The 21,775-nt window shown below is 47.2% G+C and overlaps 1 protein-coding gene across 5 annotated transcripts in view; it reads right to left on the bottom strand.

The window, feature by feature from the left end:
• KANK2 (KN motif and ankyrin repeat domains 2) overlaps positions 1-21,775 on the bottom strand; it is a 251,838-nt gene that overhangs the window by 91,946 nt on the left and 138,117 nt on the right. For 3 of the 5 annotated variants that reach the window (XM_085600645.1, XM_085600644.1, XM_085600647.1), the window contains exon 3: positions 6,835-6,965. The gene's annotated coding sequence lies outside the window, so the exon portion shown is untranslated. Of the gene's footprint in view, positions 1-6,834; positions 6,966-10,589; positions 11,784-21,775 lie in introns of those variants that run through there. The other 2 variants (XM_085600648.1, XM_085600646.1) reach the window with 2 other exon arrangements.

Below are 21,775 nucleotides of genomic sequence, written 5' to 3'. Positions count from 1 at the left end.
GTATCAGTGAGATGCCAATGAGGTGCAAGGGGGAGTGAGCGAGGCTAGCCTGAAATGTATCAGTGAGAAGCCAATGAGGTACAAGGGGGAGTGAGCGAGGCTAGTCTGAAATGTATCAGTGAGAAGCCAATGAGGTGCAAGGGGGAGTGAGCGAGGCTAACCTGAAATGTATCAGTGAGAAGCCAATGAGGTGCAAGGGGGAGTGAGCGAGGCTAGTCTGAAATGTATCAGTGAGAAGCCAATGAGGTGCAAGGGGGAGTGAGCGAGGCTAGTCTGAAATGTATCAGTGAGAAGCCAATGAGGAGCAAGGGGGAGTGAGCGAGGCTAACCTGAAATGTATCAGTGAGAATCCAATGAGGTGCATGGGGGAGTGAGCGAGGCTAACCTGAAATGTATCAGTGAGAAGCCAATGAGGAGCAAGGGGGAGTGAGCGAGGCTAACCTGAAATGTATCAGTGAGAATCCAATGAGGTGCATGGGGGAGTGAGCGAGGCTAGTCTGAAATGTATCAGTGAGAAGCCAATGAGGTGCAAGGGGGAGTGAGCGAGGCTAGTCTGAAATGTATCAGTGAAAAGCCAATGAGGTGCAAGGGGGTGTGAGCGAGGCTAGTCTGAAATGTATCAGTGAGAAGCCAATGAGGTGCAAGGGGGAGTGAGCGAGGCTAGCCTGAAATGTATCAGTGAGAAGCCAATGAGGTGCAAGGGGGAGCGAGCGAGGCTAGCCTGAAATGTATCAGTGAGAAGCCAATGAGGTGCAAGGGGGAGTGAGCGCGGCTAACCCGAAATGTATCAGTGAGATGCCAATGAGGTGCAAGGGGGAGTGAGCGAGGCTAACCTGAAATGTATCAGTGAGAAGCCAATGAGGTGCAAGGGGGAGTGAGCGAGGCAAGTCTGAAATGTATCAGTGAGAAGCCAATGAGGTGCAAGGGGGAGTGAGCGAGGCTAGTCTGAAATGTATCAGTGAAAAGCCAATGAGGTGCAAGGGGGAGGTAGCGAGGCTAGCCTGAAATGTACCAGTGAGAAGCCAATGAGGTGCAAGGCGGAGTGAGCGAGGCTAACCTGAAATGTATCAGTGAGAAGCCAATGAGGTGCAAGGGGGAGTGAGCGCGGCTAACCCGAAATGTATCAGTGAGATGCCAATGAGGTGCAAGGGGGAGTGAGCGAGGCTAGCCTGAAATGTATCAGTGAGAAGCCAATGAGGTGCAAGGGGGAGTGAGCGAGGCTAGTCTGAAATGTATCAGTGAAAAGCCAATGAGGTGCAAGGGGGAGTGAGCGAGGCTAACCTGAAATGTATCAGTGAGAAGCCAATGAGGTGACAAGGGGGAGTGAGCGCGGCAATTCCGAAATGTATCTGTGAGATGCCAATGAGGTGCAAGGGGGAGTGAGCGAGGCTAGCCTGAAATGTATCAGTGAGATGCCAATGAGGTGCAAGGGGAAGTGAGCGAGGCTAGTCTGAAATGTATCAGTGAGAAGCCAATGAGGTGCAAGGGGGAGTGAGCGAGGATAACCTGAAATGTATCAGTGAGATGCCAATGGGGTGCAAGGGGGAGTGAGCACGGCTAACCCGAAATGTATCAGTGAGAAGCCAATGAGGTGCATGGGGGAGTGAGCGAGGCTAGTCTGAAATGTATCAGTGAGATGCCAATGGGGTGCAAGGGGGAGTGAGCGAGGCTAGTCTGAAATGTATCAGTGAGAAGCCAATGAGGTGCAAGGGGGAGTGAGCGAGGATAACCTGAAATGTATCAGTGAGATGCCAATGGGCTGCAAGGGGGAGTGAGCGAGGGTAACCTGAAATGTATCAGTGAGATGCCAATGAGGTACATGAGGCCAGTGATGGCAACTGAGTGAGGGTCCACTGAAGTATCTGATTTCTTGACGGAGAATGAGTGTGACGCCACTGAGGTCTACCACGATGGCGAGGGAGATGTAGGAAAGGAGCAAGCGAGTGAGTCCAAAGAAAAGCAAGAGTGAGGCACCCCTGAAGAGTCGGATTGAAGCAGAACTACAATAAATGCACAGGGCAAGTGATTTGGTAAATAAAAGGACCAGAATAGACTCCATAGCAGAGTATGACGTCAGAGGAAGAAATGAGTTAGGATCCAATGACGTCTATTTGATAAGGAATAATTGGCACTCCAGGGAAGTCTGAGGTCATCAAGGGAGGAAATTGAGTGAAATCAAGTTGGGATCTAAGGGACCATGGACCTCTAGAGGGAAGAAGTTAGTGAAGCCAAAAGCAACAATGACTTTAGTTGTGACCGGCATCAGCTTGTGCGGGCGACGTTGGGAGTGCTGGACGGACACTTGTTTGTTTGCTGAACATTGAACCATATTGGGTAAATCAATAGTGAAAGAAGTATGGAGGCCAGGTCAGCAAACGCTATGAACAAGAGCACAAAATTAGGATTGGGGACTGACCTTCCGCCAATGTGTTTCATGGAGAATAGGAAAAGTCACTTGAAGAAATGCATGTGTGCAGATCCTTTAAAGATGCTCGCAAGACCCTTGTGGTGCTCCTGGGTTTTAGTTGGTCTTGATGCAAGGGATTCAAAGCTACCAGAAACCATCCCTATCCAGAATCTTCTATCCAGAACCTCCTTCACCAAGATAACTTGGCAATACAGCAATGGCTCTGATAGAACAATGAGACGCAAACACCCCTGAAATCAATCTCCCTTAGAAATGGCTGAACAAAGGCTACCATCAGCTGGAAACCTGGACACATATCTTACACAATTCCCAGAGCTTGTCCCAGGCAGGACTCCCTGCTCAGGGCTCAGGTCCAGTCGACGTCAGCTGCCCGGAGAGACAAATCCGGTTCACATTCTTTCGCTTCGACACACGGGCTCTCACACTCCGATCCGATTTCCAACTTGTTCTGGTCTGCCAGATGGCGCAGCTGTCCATGCAGGGTTCCCAGTTCTAAAGCTTGCGGGAGTGGAAAGGACATGCATGGAATGTGGAAACCTCAAAGACGGGGGACAAGCCAATGAGTATCCCAGGGACAAAATGGCCGCCATCCTGCAAACATCTTTGTTGCCTCACAGCTCAGTTTAAGGGCCAAGCCTTACATGTTATTAGTGAGCACTCTCTTGCACCAATGCTTCTTGGACGTCAGACACTAACTAACGTCTTTTCTGTGAATGACAACAACGATAGCACTGTAGTGGTCGACTGTAAGACAGGCCACTCCTCTAGATACGGTTGTGAAGGGAAATAAGGGACAATGTCAACATCAAGAAGGTTTTCTATGCTTACCCGTCATGGCCACATTTTGACCGGGGAGAGCGCTGCGGTACTGCCTGTTAGATGTAGTCTGCTCTGTACTTAAGGGAAAACAAACTAAAAATACGTTTTATCACATCTGCTGAGGGTCAACTTGAAAACGCCTATTTAAAAAGTCAAGTGGAACTGGCTGGAGGAGGAAATCACAGAGTGGTTGCATCTGGATGGGTGTGGGAGGACAGGCTCAATCTTATTTTAGAAGCAGATGTTGAATTTTGAGGCAGAACTGGGCCACCACGTTCACTATTCCCTTGAATATTAGTTTTACTGACAAAATAACACAAAGTTTGACTGAGATACTCAAAAGGATCTGTTTGAGAAAAAAGTCTGGATCAGCCGTGTATCCTGCCTTGGTGGACTACGTTTCAACGTGGTCACAATATCGGTTGCATTCTGAGCACATGGCATGTGTGTTTTTGGCAAGCGTTAGGAGCATAGACGGAGAGTTGTTGTTCAGGATTTAGTAAATCCCTCCAGGTCAAGTTTCCAATACAAATCAATTCCCCAAACCAGTAGTGGAAAACCACACTTGAAAAAAAAAAACATTTCCAATCATTCTTTGCAGAAAATACCTCTTATTTTAATAGCTGCCTGCTCAATGTAACTGTCCTACTCTTTGGATGTCAAATTAGATGATCGACTGAACCACAGGAAGTTCAACAAGCATTGGCAAAGCCAATAGGTCTCACATTTGTGGCCATTTGGCAATGGTTTTTAGCCAGGCTGCACAGCATTCTTGATGCTGTGCAGTCTGGCCAAAGTAAAATAAAAGAAAAGAAAAACTTTTATGTAGCTGCCCACGTATTTTATAGGTGCGCGCATCAAGCATATCACAATAACAGTCACTTTTTTCAGGTCAGTAACTAAAAACAAAATGTGCAGAGGCTGTTTATAATTATTTTTTTTAAATCAGAAGGGTTAAGCAACACAGGGAGGGAGGGACCGGCACACAGAAGCAACAAGTAAAGGGGGATGACCGCAGATGTAACGCGGGGGAAGATGCAACATGGAATAGCACATGGTTGAGTGCAAGAGGGAGGGAGGTGGGGAGAAGCGCAAGGGGATAAGCAGCAGCATGAGTTGGGAGAGAAATACACGAGGGAGACAGCTCGAAAACATACCCTCTCTGTGAGTGCTTACACAAAAAGAAAAAAGTAGGTTCCTAACATCGAGCACAGACACCAGACAAACGCACACATGGTAAGGACGTAGTGGGCCATGGGAGGGGCAAACACAAGGTTGAGAAGATGGGACATGAATAAGAAGCAGGCAAATGAATGTAACAAGGAAAGCCGACCAATGGTAAGCAATGGGTGGGCTCAAAACAACTCAGTGTTCATGGTAAGCCACAATATGCATCACAACAGACAGAACATGCGCTGTCTGGTAGGCCCGACCGAACAATCAGATAACCACTGCATCGTGGGTAATTCTTTATGCTTTTTGAAACCCTTCTTGAAAAAGCAAAATTCAACAAAGCTCAGAATTTATTGGAAGAGTCAGAATTTATTAGTAGAGAAGCAGGGGGCAAGCTTTAGAGCGGGGATCAGGAGAGCATATTTTAGATGGGGGTTGCTGATATGGTCAATGGGATAAAATGAAGACCTCGCAGTCAAAATTGTGCTCCTCGGCCCCAATCCTAAAGAATTGTTTTTTGGCAGACTACAAGTTACCTGTAATACTATTTCCAGGTAAGTAACCTGAAGCTCAAGCTATGTGGATGGCAGAGTGATGCACAACGTATGAATCTAGAACAGATTCACACCACAAAACCTTGGGAACAGACATAGCTTTTAAAAGCCCAGCAAGGCAGATTACCAGACGCTAGTCTCCTGGGAGAATCACCCGCCGCTTGCAGATGCAATGACAAGCTGTGAACTAAGTGTCAAACACACAAATACCCTGATCACACTAGTCATCCAAGCTTGCAATTGAGCCTGAAGATCTGGGTGACAGTCATTTCCGGATAATGAATCTCCTAGTGGAAGTGCTTATCCCACCACATGAATTGCATTGACCCTGGGGTCACATCACCATTATACACTATTAACAAAAACATGCAAGTAATTTATAAATGTGTTTTAAATGGTTCAAGCTCAGTAATCTGCAAAAGCAGGCTTTCTTGGTGTCTCAATGACCATGGCATTCTTGGCTTGAGGCCATTCAGCCTCGGAGAGTCACTTCAGCGACAATTTGAGGCTTTTCTTGTCTTATGACAGGATACTGGAGAAAAATTCAGAGGCTACTATACTTTAGAAATCAAAAGACCCGAGCTGCGACCCAGGTTTCTACCTGTGTGATTCTCGGCAGTCCCCTATATCCCCCCTTCAATTCAATTACAACACCAAAACTGAGGGGCTGTCACTGAAATATATACTTGTAAGTAACCCAATACGGAAAGAAGCTTTCTGTGTTCTTTTCTTGGGAATGCCCTATATGACTAACTGAAAGAGAGATTCGACACTCTTATACCACGGACACATGGACAATCACGTTTTTCTTTTTTTTTTATAAGTTTAGCTCTATGAAGGCCACTTGAAGTATTCCTAATTCAAGGTGTGCTATGTGGAATTTCTGGCGTCATAATTAGTTAAGCAAGAGAATGGGCAAGAGCATGCTTCATGAAAGGAGTTTAGCTCCTTTGTCAAGCTAAAATGGTATCTGGTGTTGTCAATGAAGCACTGTTAGAAGGATGTCTGATCTTCACCACAATGTGCAAGGCAGGTAATACGCTGTCTGACAATATAAAAAGAGTCTCTGTGCCTCCTATCTTCGGCAATTCCCTTAACAATTATTTACTGCAGGGAACCTGTCGTGTCTGTACTGAAATGTAGACATTTGATTTGAAAAGATTTGAGATGAGCATTGTAAACTACAAAATATGAACTAGTCACCAAAAGCACACATTTTCAATTTTCTTCTCATAATTTGGTCCAACACAAACAAAACTTTAAAGCAACATAAACGTCACACAGTCAAAATCGCAAAGAGGAAAGGTATTTTTTTTAAATTTCCATTAATTTATCCATGTGCATCACTGCCAAGTGGCCCAGGATATGTGGCACTTTTTGCCAGTTCTGACCTTTGTATCCAACAGACTATGCATTTGGCAACTCTTGGGTTTGCTTTCACAATTTTTAAGTACAGTTTTAATAATCGCAGCATGCAAAATGCTGCTGGTAGAAAGGGAAAAAACCAGACCTGAATGGAAGTGCCACAAATGGGTCACGTTGACATGGCCCCTCTATTGTACATCATCTATGACCTCCACTGCACACCCCCTGCGCCCCTAAACGGTCCATTTCCAGTATTTTCATGGCACACCATGTACAGCACACACAGCTTCCACGTGTCCTCTGAAGGGCGCCACTCCTTGCTCTCTGAAGGGTCTCAAATCTCTCATTTATTTGTGTGTCCCTCTGTGTGCACGAGTTAAACTAAAGTCATACTTATTGGCTTTGCCAAGGGGTGATTTTTAAATGATGCACCACGCAGTACTATTGCAACAAAAACAATAATAAAAAGAAATACCACCGGATTTCTCTCCTTACCTAAGTCTGAGACTCGTCTTCTATGAGAAACTGCCCCAGCATACTGATCATACAGACAGTCAGTAACTTCCTTCCTTATTTTCGTTATTCCTTCAAACTGCACACATGCTTTTGAATTTTCTTAGTTATATCTGGAGAGAGAAGAATAAAAAAAAAACGATTCGATGAGATCTTGTGCTTTTACATAAACATTTTTAAATTACTGTTTTGCTGATTTTCTGGTATTTGCAATTATCACTCTATAGCAGGCAAGTATCGCTAAGCTATATAATGGCACCTCCAGCCAGTCCTAGCGTTTTAGCTAACAACAGATTGCATTCTGGGACTTGTAGTATTGCCTTAATGTTGTATGTATATACTGATTACTTCCCAGCATGCAAAGTGCTATTTGAACCTGGTCAAACCTAGTCAGGACTCTTTTCTGCAGGGCAAACCAGGGAATGGCGCTTTAACGCCCACAACGTACAAGGTCAACATACATGCCAACCTCCCTGCTCAAGCAGCTCTGTTACATATGTTCAATGTATGTCTCGCGTCTGGGAGAGGAGTTTGAACCTCGGATGAAAATACAGTGTTATTCTATGCAGAAAATCGAACACAAATGTTTTCCATGTTCTATGGAAAAGAAAATACACCGTAGAACAAAATATATAAATCAATGTCTGAGTATTTTTGCTGGGGCAACCAAAGCACTTTAGGGTAAGTTTACAGGTGCCCACAATTCGAATGGAGAGGTGCTCGCCTACAGAATAAGCGTGGTGTGGAATGAGTGTAGACTTTGCCTGCAGATGGGTTCGGTAAGGGAGCAGGGGAGGTCTTGCATCCTGCAGGCCACACCGCTGCTGAAGTGGTGGATATTTGGGATGTCTCTCCAGGGTGATAGCAGTAGGGCTGAAGGTATTCAGACTCTCTACCTGAATCCAAATCAGCTGCATTCTGGAAATGCTGTCCATCCTTTAAGAAGAAGTTAGTTACCCTTCTTGAATACAACTCAGGCAGCAGGCAGTGGCCTCCGGTCAACAGGGCATTTACTGGTCCATTAGCTCAAAGGGTTAATTAAGCCTCTGTCTCTTCAGATTACATGTACTGCCTTGTTACTACAGAGATTTGGAGTAGATGTACCCGCTGGCGGGGAGGCGTCCTCCCAGAGGTGACAAGTGGAGTTACTGTCTCCTCAAGATAATGTGGCACTCTGCTCGGGCTGAGGCCTGCAGTGGTTGTCTAGTTACAAAGCGATGTCCTGCAGGCGGCTGAGGGATGACGCCGTTGTCTCTTCTTTACAATGTAAGTGCCTGTGATAGGTGAGGACTACAGTGATTGTCTTCTCTTGAGAATATGGTACTCTGTCAAAGGTGACGGCTGGAGGTGCCTTGAAATTGGGCTTCCCTTGGTATGGGTGGAGTAGCTGTGTACTGGTAGAGATGAAGTTGTTGTGGTTCGTGTTCTCGTCACAGTGCACTATCCCGTGGGCTGTAGTGGTTAACTAGTCAGGCAACTGTGTCTTACGATGATGGGTGTACACATATGGATATTGAGCAATAAGAGGGTTACCGACCCGCTCAGTATCCAAAAGTGCATCTTTCAATTCTGGTACCACATCAAGAACTTAACCCAGATTCCCCCCACTAGCAGGTTCTGGTGGTGAAGGGCATTACGTATTAACAGATTGGCAACCCCCCCCCCCAAAGATTCTTTACAATGTTTTCTCAAAGCACTACAATATTTCTGAGTCAACCCTGAGGGCTCCTAACACTTGAAACCTAAAGCTGGAGTAGGGACATTTTGATCGACTTGGATCGAGCCCAAAGAAAGTACAACACAACAGACTTTGGCGAACCCAAATATCGAGCCCAAAGAAAGCACTACACAACTCACTGGGGGACGCAACTGGAACAACTCCAACAAGCTAGTATGCCTCAGATCACCGGAAAGAAATGTTAATCTTGCTGGATATATCATTGTGGTGGAAAAACCTAGGCACAGACAAACGCTCATCCAACACAGACTGAGTGCCCACAGTCGGTGAACAGGGATTGGTTGGCAGAGATCGATGCACAGGCACAGAACTTTCCAACAGTTTCACTTGGGAGAAGTAGAGTGCGAGAATGCTTTCTCCTGCCTAGAAACCTACTCAGACACTTACTTCTCCACATTCTGCAAGGAAAAGGAAGTCGTCGCTAGCAAAACTGAAGGACAACAACAGTGTGCCATCTTCGGAAGCCTGCCAGAAACAGTGGAGAGGGCAGCATGCCACCAGGAGAGACACTGTTCATAAAACATGGACTTCAAAAGAACCTGGAAACCGAAACAGCCTCCACTGTGCAGACTGTATTATTTGATATATATATTTTACATCGAAACATGAGCACTTGTTTGATTTGTCATGCCAATAAAACATATTGTATGTGTAGTGGTCGTCTCCCCCGGGAAAGGTGTGTGACATGTTTTTCCCTCAAATTGTTTCATAAGCGAATAGTAAAGTTGTGGTTGCCTCTCACCCCCACTCCTCCTAGCATAGGACATCTGGAGTATGCTCAAAGAGCACTTGAGTTGTTGGTCCCTCCCACACAATGTGGTCGCTGCTTACAAACGATAGCTGGGGTGATGGGTTCTACCCATGCAACCAGGAAAGGGCGGCAGCTGTCAAGTCTTGCCATGTGAAGTGGTTTCCCATTGCAGCTTAAGGCATGCGGAGGATGTCCCCCAAGGGGGAGCGGGCTGCTATTCACTTGCACGACTCACATTCGATGTAGGGTTTTCTCTTTCATGTCATCAGCCCTTTTCTCCCATATAAGTGTTGAATGGACAGTCGAGTGAACCCTAGCTGGAGCTAGATCCCAATGACCTCTCTGTAAGATCTCTATATAAGGATCACAACTAAATATTCCGCAGGCCCTCCGAGTTCAGGCACAATGGCATGTAAACCTTAAGTCCTTCAAGTCTCACTCATTCACGTGAAGTCTCACGCTTGATGCTTTCTCAGAATCCCGGATGCTGTAAGACGGCCTAATACTGAACAATATCATTTTTCTGTTACAGTGTCTTGTTTTTAAACAAAACCATTCAATCTCACACCTCTAGCATTTTGAGATCGGTGACTGGCATCGAGAGAGGGAGATTGACTAGAACCAGGTCCACCCCTTCTCAGATCTCCTGCCTCTAGTCCCTGCCAAATGTAATGTAACTAGGGCTCCATAAGACTCCAGCTCACCGGGGCATTTTGTCACAGTATGCAGTTTAATTCTGCAATCATTTCTAATATGACACTTAGGGGCACAGAGTGAACCCACACTGCAAGTGCCAGAATGGTTTAGGTAGTTAGGTGAAACTGGTGCATTGTGCCCCTGGAGATGCGCAATAATTCCTATCCTACCAATAAACATTATAAAGCATTAGTAATCACACCAAAAAGTGATAAATATAACCTCTGCACCTGTGTCCTTATGTATATGCAGTCCCAAAGTACTCTTAAATTGTCCGAAAATGCCCGGTTAGCTGTTTTACAATTAAAGTTTTGCTCTACCCCTTGAGTGCACCCCAACATTCCCAACTTTTATTGTCAGCACTCAAACTTATGATCTTTTAATGATACATTCGATAGAACAGAAGGGCAGGATTTATTCCATGCTAAGGCACTTTTCTTTGCATTTCTTGTGTGGTTTCCCCACCCTCCCTCACCACCACCACTCCTTCTTCCAAGAACCATCAACTTTCGCCTCTACTTCCCCCACGGCCGCCGATCCTCTAAAACTCACCAGCAAACAGATCTTTCTTTCATTCCAGCAGCTGCAGCGCTTGCTTGGATGAGAAGGGGCTGTATTCCCCAGAGAGGACCTGGAATGTATGGATGGATGTGTGCAGAATTCTGCTGCTGGGGTGTATTACTGAAGCCTGCTCGGGTTCAGGATCACACTACCAGCAAGCGGAGCGATGGCTATTTCAGCAAGTCTCGTACTGGGAATCACTCGTAACTATATCCAAAGGGGGCGCAGTGTCCCCAAAATATCCAATGCCAGCCTATTTCTTGGGTCTTCGCAGTCTCCTGAACGAACCAGCTTTCGGAGTGACACCCTGGCACCCGCAACCAGAGCGCACCCACAGTATCACAAAACTGCTCCAATGGAAGTCTCCAAATTATTATTTCGATATTCTTCTGTTGTGCTATGTGGCGAAGGTTTGCTCTGTCTGCAGTGGCAGGTTCTGAAGCATCTCTCCAGTACCAGGGTCTGGAGCTTGTAGCAATGCCTGGCACCAGCCTCTGGAGAGACCCCTGGTACCAGCCTCCAAAGCGACTCCTTGTAACAACCCCCGGAGCGACTCCTGGTACCAACCCCTGGAGAGACTCCTGGTACCCGCCTCAGGAGCGGCTCCTGGTACCAACCCCGGGAGCGACTCCTGGTACCGACCCCTGGAGAGACTCCTGGTACCAGCCTCCGGAGCGACTCCTTGCACCAACCCCCGGAGCGACTCCTTGCACCAACCCCTGGAGAGACTCCTAGTACCAGCCTCCGGAGCGACTCCCGGATCAAACTCTGGACAGACTCCCAGGTCAGCCTCTGGAGCGACTCCTGGTACCAGACTTTGAAGAGACTCCTGGGACCAACCTCTGGAGTGACTCCTGGTACCAGCCTCCGGTGCGACTCCTGGTTCCAGCCTCTGGGACCACTCTCCAGAATCTGTGTCTCTAGATCAACTCCCGGGTACCAGCCTCTGGAGTAATTCCTTGAGACCCGACTCAGAAGCGACTCCCCTCTGCCTGTCTCCGAGTGACCCTTCTCTGCCACCGTCCGCAGCGGTCCACTTCTGCATCCAGCGCCCCGCTGGTTCCTTCCTCTCTTCGTTTTGCCGTCTCTGTATCTTGTGGGTTCCTCCCGTCTCTCTGGCTGGGATTTTAATTATTTCAAGACGAAAACATGTGTTTCTCCCAAAGACTGGGCTCGGCGCAGGCTGAATCACAGGCACCGGCCCCTCCCCCACCTCCTCCTCTTTCCATCATCTTTTGGTTATGGAAAATGTCAAATCACGTCACTGCACATGACCCATTTAACAACTGGTGTGAGGGCGTGATCGCCCCCCCCCCCTCCCAGCCCCACACAGGCTTCTGAGCTTCGGCTCTCACCGCCTTGAGAAGTCTCGGGTGCACCCGCCTCATCTGGCCGGGGGTACACTCAAAGAGTGACCCTTTGGGGTCCCCCCATACCCAGGGCACATTGTCACCGACCGACGAGTTGTGGGAATGCGCGAGCCACTGGCCAAACCCCAAGACATGTGGGCATAACTGAAACTCTGCATAGCGATGAGAAAACTCGGCCAGTTAACGCGCCTGCTGCGGTGAAATGCGCGCAATATGCAGATTCCAAGTAGGAATTTTGAAAGGACAGCTTAGTGAGCGAATGCACTCGCTGTACCGATCTGTCTGTCAAGTAGCTGCCTCGAATAGGTTCAAGTGGGCGACCTTCGAAGAATGCCGTGCACCCACTACACTGAAATCTCACATGGGATATCTTGGACCCAATTTTCACCCTCCAAAGTGCTGCAGTATATCCGCAGTGGTCCCTCTGCAAGCTGCCCACCCTGCACCCACCCTACAACTTCCAGCGATGCACCGCACTCACAATAAATCCTCTTGTATGGTGCTTTGCACCTAAACCGCCTGGTACGGTGCTTTGCACCTACACTGAACTCTCTGATATGCCGCATAGCACCCAAACAGTAAACCCTCTGGTATGGTGCTTTGCACCTAAACGCTAAACCCTCTGGTATGGTGCTTGGCACCTAAACGCTAAACCGTCTGGTATGGTGCTTTGCATGTAAATGCTAAACCCTCAGGTATGGTGCTCTGCACCCATACTAAACCCTCTTGTATGGTGCGTTGCACCTACAAAACCCTCCGATATGGTGCTTTGCATCTAAATGCTAAACCCTCTGGTATAGCGCCTTGCACTCACACTAAAATCTCTGGTATCGCGCTTGGCACCTAAAGGTGCTAAACCCTCTGGTATGGTGCTGTGCACCCACACTAAACCCTCTGATATGGCGCTTTGCACCTAAACGCTAAACCCTTTGGTATGGTGCTTTGCACCCACACTAAACTCTCTGGTATGGTGCTTTGCACCCACACTAACCCTCTGGTATGGTGCTTTGCACCCCTTAACGCTAAACCCTCTGGTATGGTGCTTTGCACCCACACTAAACCCTCTGGTATGGTGCTTTGCATGTAAACGCTAAACCCTCAGGTATGGTGCTCTGCACCCATACTAAACCCTCTGGTATGGTGCTTTGCGCCTACATTAAACCCTCCGATATGGTGCTTTGCATCTAAATGCTAAACCCTCTGGAATAGTGCTTTGCACCCACACTAAGCCCTCTGGTATGGTGATTTGCACCTAAATGCAACCCCTCTTGGGTTTGGTGCTATGCACCCAAAATAAACCCTCTGGTATGGCGTTTTGCACCTAAACGCTAATTCCTCTGATATGGTGCTTTGTACGCACAATAAACCCTCTTGTATGGCGCTTGGCACCTAAACGCTAAACCCTCAAGTATGGTACTTTGCACCCACACAAAACCCTTTGGTATGGTGCATTGCATCTAAACGCTAAACCCTTTGGTATGGTGCTCTGCACCCACACTAAACCCTCTGGTATGGCGCTTTGCACCTAAATGCTAAACCCTCTGGTATGGCGCTTTGCACCCACACTAAACTCTCTGGTATGGTGCTTGGCACCTAAAGGTGCTAATCCCGCTCATATGGTGCTTTGCACCTACACTAAACCCTCTGATATGTCACTTTGGACATAAACGCTAAACCCTCTGGTGTGGTGCTTTGCACCCACACTAAACCCTCTTGTATGGTGTTTTGCACCCACACTAAACCCTCTGGTATGGTGCTTGCCACCTAAACGCTAAACCCTCTGGCATAGTGCTTTGCCCCCACAGTAAACCCTCTGGTATGGTGCTTGGCACCTAAACGCTAAACTCAATGGCATGGTGCTTTGCACCCACACTAAACCCTCTGGTATGGTGCTTTGCACCTAAACACTAAACCCTCTGGTATGGTGCTGTGCACCCACACTAAACCCTCTGGTATGGTGCTTTGCACCCAAACACTAAACTCTCTGGTAAGGTGCTTTGCACTCACACTAAGCCCTCTGGTATGGTAATTTGCACCTAAATGCAAACCCTCTCGGGTTTGGTGCTATGGACCCACACTAAACCCTCCGGTATGGCGCTTTGCACCTAAACGCTAAACCCTCTGGTATGGTGCTTTGCACCCAAACACCAAACCCTCTGGTATGGTGCTTTGTATTTTTTAATATTTATTTATTTAGAAGTTTTATATAGTGCTAGCCAGACCCGAGGGTATCGGAGCGCTTTACAACAAAAATAATGGTGAAATCAGTCAAAGAAAAGCAATATAATACAATTGAGTCATGGCGAATCGACAGTTTGAGAATATAATAACACATTCTTGTAACGCATTGTATGAGAGTCATAGCTAACTAAATTTGAGTGAGGACCTATTTCTGGAGGGGAGGTCTAGGTACCGAACGTATGGTGGGTGAGGTAGAAGTCTTGATGCTCAGGTGGCTGAGTCCTGCGGAGTGTGGGAGTTTGCGCTTGACGAGCGGCTATCCAATCGGAAGGGATCAGTTGAGGAAGAGGTCTTTGAGTTGTCTTTTGAAGTTTACAAAGGAGGGGGTGGTCCTGATGTGGACTGGGATGGAGTTCCAGATCTTTGGCGCATTTCCCGAGAAGGAACGAGATGCGTTTTTTTGTTTGTGAGTTCTCGGCGGGATGAGGAGTAAAGTGTTGCTACTTCTGAGGCTCCTTGTCTGGCCTGCTTTTTTGAGTTTGGTGTCAGGTAGGCGGGTTTTCCGGTGTGTAGGGCTTTGTGCGTGAGTCAGGCAGTTCTGAAGTTTGCACGCATTTCTATTGGGAGTCATTTTAGTTCTCTGAGCGCAGGGGAGATGTGTTCAAATTTCTTTACTCCTGTGACCATTCTGGCTGCTGAATTCAGAGTTGTTCTGAGGGGAGCCAGGTGGGACTTTGCTGCTCCTGTGAGAGTTGCGTTCCCATAGTCCAGTCTGGACAGCACTAGGGCTTGAGTAGCTTGTTTGAGGTCATTCAGAGGGATGAAGGGCTTTATTTTGTTGAGCAGTTTGAGGTTGAGGAAGGCGTTCTTAGCAGAGTTTTTGATGAGTTTGGTCATGTCTAACTTTGGGTCCAGTGTGATTCCTAGTGATTTCACTGAGTCGGCCGGGGTGAGAGTGCAGTTAAGAGCGTCCAAGGCTTTGAGCCATTCAATGACTTGGGGGTTCTGTTCCTTGTTGGAGATAAGGAGGATTTCTGTTTTGTCTTGGTTGAGTTTCAAGTGATTGAGTGATAGCTAGTGTTGGACTTCTTTTAAAGTGTCATTTAGTTTTCGGATGTCGTCCATGGAAGAGGTTTCGAGGTAGATCTGGGTGTAATCTGCATAGAGATGGAAGGGGATGTTGGATTTTTTTTAGTATGGCGGTGAGTGGTTCCATGTGGATGTTGAAGAGTTGTGGGGAGAGGACCGAACCTTGGGGCACACCACTGTTGACAGGGCGTAGGTCCGACAGGCTGTTGTTGATTTTTCTCTTTTGGGTGCGCTTCTGTAGAAAGGAGGTGAACCACTGTAAGACCACTTCATTCGCTCCCACCCTTTCTTGTATTACTTTAATGAGTAGTTTGTGGTCAACCGTGTCGAAGGCTGCCGATCGGTCTAAGAGTATGAGTAGACAGCATTGGTCGTTGTCTAGAGAGTTGGGAATGTCATCTATGATGTTCAAGATTGCTGTCTCTGTGCTGCATCCTTTTCTAAAACCCGATTGGTGAGGGTCTAGAAGGTTATTGCGGTCCATGTGTTGTGTAAGTTGGAGGAGAGCAGATCTTTCCAGGGTTTTGGCTAAGAGTGGGAGGTTGGAGACGGGTCTGAAGTTGTTCAGATCGTTGGTGTCCGAGCCCGGTTTCTTTAGTAGAGGTGTGACTTGTCCAACTTTGAGACAGTCCGGCATGACTCCAGTTCTTAGGGAGCTATTAATAATCTTGGTCCATATTGGTGCTAGGGTGAGATTGATATTTTTGGCCAGTTGAGACGGGATGGGGTCCGATACGTGAGTTGAGTGAGTCGAACTAGCAATCATTCTTGATATCTCAGCTTCGGAGATGGAGTTGAAAGATTTCCATTTGTTAGGGTGGTGCTTTGGTGTGGTAGCTTCTGTCTCTGTGAGTGAGCTACTGTCCGGTTGGCAGAGGTGGACGTCTAGGGAGAGCTCAATCTTTGTGATTTTGTCATCAAAGAAATTGGCAAAGTTCTCACAAAGGACTTTGGAGGCCTGCACAGTGGGTGCGGGAGGCTTTGAGGTTTGTTGTCTGATGACATTGAAGAGTTCTTTCGGTCTGTTTTTTGCATTGTCAAGGGCCCTACAAAAGAAGGACTTTTTCTCGTTCTTGATTTGCTTATTGTATGCCCTGCGAACTGATTTGAGTCGATTCAGTAGGATTGTGGAGGGATTGCTCCGCCAGTCTTTCTGCAGCTCTAAGCGGTCTTCTTTCAGAGTTGATGTCGGTGTTGAACCAGGCTCTCGACGGGGTGTTCCTGATTCTTTTCTTTTCCAAGGGGGCTAGTTGGTCCATGATGGCGGTCATATTTGTGTTGTATTGTGAGGTGATTTCTGTTGTGGAAAGGTTGTCAGTGTTGCTGGGGAGGAGTGCGCTCACCTTTTCTTCTAAGTCACTAATCAGAATTCGATTTAAGTTTCTCTTCCAGTGGGAGGGTTCTTGCGTGCGTGGAATAGAATTAAGTGGTGGTCTGACCAGTCCACCGGCAGGATGTGGTTGATGGTGACTGTGTCTGCTTGGGCTATGATGGCATCCAAGGTTGATCCTCTGTTATGTGTTTGTTTTGTACAATGTTGGGTAAGATTGGTGTTATGCAACAGTCCATTCAAGTTTTGGATCATCAAGTTGCTTTCCTCATTCCATTGTAGGTTAAGGTCACCCAGAATTATGCTGTTAGAGTCCCGGAGTGCACAGTGAGTTATCAGGTCAGAGAGGTGTTCACCGAATGCGGTGTTGTTGCCAGGTGGATGGTAGAGGAGATGGCATGGTAGAGTTTTGTTATCATTCAGCTTAATGTTGGCAGTTAGGCATTCAAATGAGTTGTAATTGAAGGAGTCAATTTCCGTTACAGAGATGCAGTTCTTGTGTATGATTGCAGTGCCCCACCTCGTTTGATTTTTCTGTTTTTGTTAATGATTGAGAAGCCTGGGGGTACAATCATGTCCATCAATGGGGCAGCGAACTCATTGAGCCATGTTTCAGTAATAAACATATGACCGCTCAACTCTTATGAAGCTTCATCCTGCCCCCTCCTCACAATGCACCATATATGATCCTTTACTATTATATAAGGACGCCTACCTGACCTGCCCACACTGCAGCATTATGATCCGGACCTATAACACTATGGTCGCAGTTAACCAGCAGAATGACACCAATGAAGTGGTCACTTTAATGGCACTTATTAATGCACGCTCCTTAGTCAAACACAGCCAAGAAATTGCTGACCTTATTAATGATAATAACCTGGATGTACTGTATATTACAGAAACCTGGGCAGATGACGCCTCAGGTCCCGACTTTGTGGTGGCAGCTCCCTCCGGCTATAAAGTCTATCGACAGGACAGGCTTGGAAAAAAGGGCGGGGGGCTAGCGATTATAATTCGAGAGCACCTCAAAATTCGAACATCACCCATCCCAGTTACCGCTTGTGAAGCTATGTACTTCGATATAAAACTTACAGCTCTCTATAATTTTAAGGGTGTACTTTTATATCGTCCCCCGGGGACCAAAGCAAACTTTCTCACCAACCTCAGTGTTTTAACAGAGGTCTTAGCCACAGAAGCATCTGTTACAATAATGGGCGATGTGAATTTTCATTTAGAACAGCTGGAGGATAGGGATACCGTTGCCCTCATTTCGGACCTAGAAATCATGGGTCTTAAACAACTAGTTACTGCCCCCACTCACAAAGCAGGACATACGCTAGATAGTATTTTCTCCAACGCAGAGGGCCTACATATATCACACATCTCGCCCATGCCTTGGACGGATCATTATGCCATCTTCAGCAGTTTAAAAATTAAGGAAGCAGCGAAGAACAACACTGTACCTTCTATAACATCCTCCTTCAAGGACTGGAAGAGTCTAGACCGGAACAAACTCGTAGCATTACTGGATGAAACCCACCCTATCCTATCTGCTGATTCTATCATCGCTACCAGCCAATTTCACGACTGGTTTAGCGAGGTCTCTAATCATCTGGTACCGACTAAACGTTACTCCAGGAACAGAAGCATTCCTTCTGCTCCGTGGTTTACCGAAGAACTAAGAGTCTTAAAACAGATAAGCAGGAACAAGGAAAGGCAATGGCGCAGAAACTATGACTCTAAAAGTAAAATTATCTACAAAGAATCCCTGGCCACTTACAAATCCAAGATCGTGGCTACCAAAAAAAAATATACTTCTGCGAGCAAATCGAAACATCCAAAAATTCTAGCAGACAACTGTTTACCATTACACGAACGTTGACTGGTAATGCGCCAGACCTTCACCCACCTCCGTCCCAACCACTTTGTGACGCACTGTCAGAATTTTTCTACTCTAAGGTTAATAACATCTACCAAGCCTTTTCCTCTCAAAATCACATCAGCAAGGCCCCCCCTACTCACACCAGATCCATTAGCTCCTTGACTAGCTTTAGGACCCTTTCCACGGATCAAATAATTACCATCATGAATTCTATTAAATCAGGTTCGGCCCTGGATCCCTGCCCCCCTGCAGTATTTTCTATGGCGATGGACATTACCGCCCCGGCCATTACTCAGGTCTGCAATACTATACTGACCTCTGGGATCTACCCCAACTGCCTTAAAAACACGCTGATCAAACCTCTATTAAAAAAAAACAGTCTGGACACTGAAGAACTCAAGAATTATAGGCCCATAGCTAGTCTTCCCTTCCTAGCTAAAGTGGCAGAAAAGGCGATGAATCAGCAGCTCTCAGAATACCTAGAAACAAACCTGCTCTTGGATGACACACAGTACGGTTTTCGTAAATTCCACGGCACTGAAATAGCCCTTCTCAAGGCAGCGGATGATATTAGAACTACCCGTGATCAGGGCATGACAGCGCTGCTTGTACTGCTGGACCTCTCGGCGGCTTTTGATACGGTCGACCACAAGATCCTGGTCGACCGTATCGGGAAGAAAGGCATTGACCATCTAGCCAGAGAGTTGATCGCGTCTTTTCTTGCCGATAGAACTCAGGTGGTCACACTGGGACCATATCAGTCAGCTAAGCTGTCACTTCCGTGTGGGGTTCCCCAAGGCTCATCCCTGAGTCCGACGCTATTTAATATCTATGTGTCGGACCTTGCAAGTATAATAAAGGCATCTGGGATGAGCCTAACTTCTTATGCTGACGATACACAACTCGTATTGGCCATTAAGGATAAAGGAACGGAAGTGGCGGAACGCTTTCAAAATACCATGAACCAGATAGGAGAGTGGATGGCAGGGAACTGCCTAAAGCTCAACTCCGACAAAACGGAGGTGGTCATTTTTGGACCCCTCTCTCCGAAATGGCCTGTTCCTTGGTGGCCCCCCGAGTTCGGTACTCCACCCAATCCGACCTCCAAGGTTAGGAACCTGGGAATAATTTTTGATGATCATCTAAACTCTATGGCACATGCCAACAAAGTAGCAGCCACCGCTCATCACAAGTTAAAGATGATAAGGAAAATCATGCCAGTTCTTCCCGATGTAGCTGCCAAAACCCTGGTAACCTCCTTGGTCCTTTCCTCTTTGGACTACTGCAACTCGCTTTTTCTTAATGGTCAAACCAGAGTTATAAAAAAACTACAAACCATTCAGAACGCGGCAGCACGCCTCCTGACAAGATCACCCAAGTTTTCACCCATTTCGGACACCATCAAGACACTCCACTGGTTGACAATTAAGAATAGCATCACTTTTAAATCTCTTTGTATACTTTATAAAACCCTACACGACCAAGGTCCACGTCCTCTCAAGGACCAACTTAAATTCTATAGACCAACTAGACAACTCAGATCTTCAAGTCTTAATAATCTAATGGTCCCACGTTCTAAAACTGTTTCATGGGGTGACCGCCGCTTTACGGTTGCAGCTCCCAAGATCTGGAATATGCTTCCTCAGCATATCAGATCAAGCAAATCATTATTGCAGTTTCGCAACAGCCTGAAAACTTGGTTGTTTAACCAGTAATTCCCCGGGTCCTTCACCATACTGTGGAGAGTCAGTCGTTCAGTCTAGCGCCGAGACGCCTACGGGTATTCGTTCGCGCTTTATAAATGCCAAAATAAATAAAATAAATAAATGTCTATGTCATGTTCAGCAGTGGAGAAGTGTGGCTCAATGATTAGAGCGGCAGACACTGATGCAGAGGTCTAGCCCGGGACCAGGGTTCAATTCCACGCCTCGGCGGGTCTTGGGCTCAAAAATTCCACGGACCTGATAATTCTCGCCTCGGTGCCTATTCCAATCATGGAGTCCCACTCTGCAACTCTGGGCAACAGCTTGCTTAATCTCCACAACGGCCCCCACAATGCTAAGGATGCCTGGCCTCCACCTTGGGGGTGCCCAGGAGTGGACGTCTCCCAGGGAAAGCCAGGATGGGTTCCACAGCGGTATTCGTACAAGCGCCTTGAGACCCTTGCGGGTGAGTAGTGCGCTATACAAATATCAAATTTACATTTTATCAAATTTATGTTCAAGGACGCTTTCTGCCAGTTCAGTAGCATGTTTTGTGGCCGATCTGCAGTTAGTGAGTAGACATTTGATGTTGCTCTCCTTGTTGTTAAGGGGGGCCATGGGAATAGAAGAGAGGGAAGCAGGTGGTCTTGGCGATCTGGGAGGGGAGCCTCCTCTACCGAATCCAGTGATAACCTGGATCTTGGAGTTAGGCGTGCTAGTAGGGGATTTTTTATATGAGGTGGCAAGTTCTATCGTCTCTCTCGTGGGCATAGCTGGTATTGTTCTATTAGGTCTCAGTGATTGGTTTGCGAGGGGCGTTGTTTTCCAGCTGTGCCATTGAGCCTTTAGAGGTCTTGGGTGGTTCGTGTTGTTATTGTTGGGTGTGGGAGTTGCTCAGAATTCCAGAGTGAGGTGAGGCGAATTGTGATTTCGTTGAGTCCTACGATTACCGTTTCCAGCTGGCTTTCCAGTAGGGCGAGTCTCTGATTTGTCTCCCAAGAGTGTGGGTGAGGGTTTCGGGGTGCTGGCTGTCAAGGGGGGTGTTGTCCAGGGAAGAGGGGAGGTTGGAATTGGGATAATGGCTTTTGATGGTAGTATTGCCAGGGTTATTCCTGTTTGTAGCCTTGGACCTTTGGTGGGGAGGGTCACGTCGTGATTTGGGTGGTCGCCTCTGGCTCGTGGGTAGAGAGAGCGAGATAGGAATCCCTGACTGAGGATTCGTTTTGGTAGTTGCTAGAGGGGGAGAGCAGTTTGGATGGGGAGTGGGTAGGTGCCGGTCAGGGGGTTGTAGGGTCTTGTCTGGGGCGTGCCACTGTTTGGAGTTGGTAGGTAGGTGTGCTGTGCGCATTTCAGGGGGGTGATGGTGAGCATGGTTGTTGCTCAGGGGGGAGCGGTTGGCGTTAATGGTGTAGTTGCTCGGGTGAGAGTGATGTGGCTGATTGAGGGCGTTTCGTAACGAGGAGAAGATGAGGTCAAAAGCATCTAGGTTATCGTTGTTGGCTTGGATCATGACTGTGCCATTAGTGTAGCTTGTCACCGAGGTGTTGCCAGTACGCGTGGGGTGGTTAGGGAATGAGAACGTTAGGTTGGAGCTGTATGGAGTGTTAGTTGTTTTGGAT

This window comes from Triturus cristatus, chromosome 4_2 (assembly GCF_964204655.1).
Source record: "Triturus cristatus chromosome 4_2, aTriCri1.1, whole genome shotgun sequence".
Taxonomy (NCBI): domain Eukaryota; kingdom Metazoa; phylum Chordata; class Amphibia; order Caudata; family Salamandridae; genus Triturus; species Triturus cristatus.
Note: the sequence above shows the minus strand (reverse complement) of the source record. Positions and strands in the feature narration are given on the sequence as shown.